We start from the raw sequence: 1,556 nt of genomic DNA, 5'->3' as shown, positions 1-1,556 counted from the left end.
TTTGGATGTTGGCGGACGGAATAGTGCTCTGAATGATGGCGTATGGAATACTAAAGAAATTATGGCGAGAATTGTGTTTATTCCCTCAGTGAACCTCGCCTGTGGAGTTTGAAATATGAGGTTTTCTTGCAATTACTGTAACCCATTTGCAGTCTAACGTCGCCTGATTTGCTTAGTTATTTCTATTTATGCGTGTATAAGAAGTGTCGTAGGGGCAACTGGTCTGTCAGAACCCCCCGTGGCTCCCCCCCCCCCCTCCCCGTCGGAGGTTCGAGTCCTCCCTCGAGCACGGGTGTGTGTGTTGTCCTTAGCGTAAGTTAGTTTAAGGTAGATTAGGTAGTGTGTAAGCTTAGGAACCGATGACCTCAGCAGTTTGGTCCCATAATACCTAACCAAAAATTTCCACATTTTCAGTTCCTTCGAGATAGTCTCGGGTTACATGAACGTTTACTTAGATGGGCCACTGACTGACGTGGTAAATTTGCCTTTAAAGTATTCTGCTATAATTAAAAGGTTTGGTTCAAATGGCTCTGAGCACTATGGGACATAACTTCTGAGGTCATCAGTCCACTAGAACTTAGAACTACTTAAACCTAACTAACCTAAGAACATCACACACATCCATGCCCGAGGCAGGATTCGAACCTGCGCCGTAGCGGTTGCGCGGTTCCAAACTGAAGCGCCTAAAACCGCTCGGCCACTCCGACTGGCAAAAAAGGTTTAACGACATTCATTTAACTTAGAGTTAATAATTGCTTAGCGAACCTTATGTTACTGTAAGGGCTTTATTACGTCTTGAAAGACCTGAACATCATATTGCCGGAGCTTCTGACTTTTAGCGTCGTAATCTGTATGCTGTTTGTTGACAGCCTCGGCTTCTAAGACGTGACACTATAATTGGCACGCCTGTGCAAGTACCCGGACGGCAAATCCATTGGCCATTGGCTGGAGTTTTGATTCCAGCTGAAGCTGCTAAACAAGCTAAGTTCTCCGGATATTCTGTTTGATGGGTGGTTTTTCGAGTTGGCCCTGTGTTGTGACCTAACGTAACGAACCTAAGAATCTACTTTCTGTACTTCAATTTACGAACATTTACTGTATTTAAGTTTTTGAACGTTTAAATTCCATCCGCAGTTCACTGCCCTTGATAGTCAGCTGGCCTAACTTGGTTACACACTTCTTGTAACTCTTTGCAAAATTACCAGACTTAAAATTGTAAATTTGCCCTCTTTCTCGTAGGATTGGTCCTTGTTCTTGGTTGTTTTGGAATTTAATTTAGGAACCTTTATTTAATTCTGTTGTTATACTTGTGTGGGATTTATTTAAGCCCTTAGGACCGTTTAAGATTTTGGGTGACTTTAACCTGTCTGCAGAGTTTTAAGAGTGGCGCTGGGGGTAAGGGTGACTTCGGCGTACTTATTGTGGTGAACAGTAGTTATTTCAGTTATTCTTTCTCTCTTTCAAATTTCCTTGTGTAAGTACAGGGTTATTACAAATGATTGAAGCGATTTCACAGCTCTACAATAACTTTATTATTTGATATATTTTCACAATGC

This window comes from Schistocerca cancellata, unplaced genomic scaffold (assembly GCF_023864275.1).
Source record: "Schistocerca cancellata isolate TAMUIC-IGC-003103 unplaced genomic scaffold, iqSchCanc2.1 HiC_scaffold_426, whole genome shotgun sequence".
NCBI classification, from domain to species: Eukaryota; Metazoa; Arthropoda; class Insecta; order Orthoptera; family Acrididae; genus Schistocerca; species Schistocerca cancellata.
Note: the sequence above shows the minus strand (reverse complement) of the source record.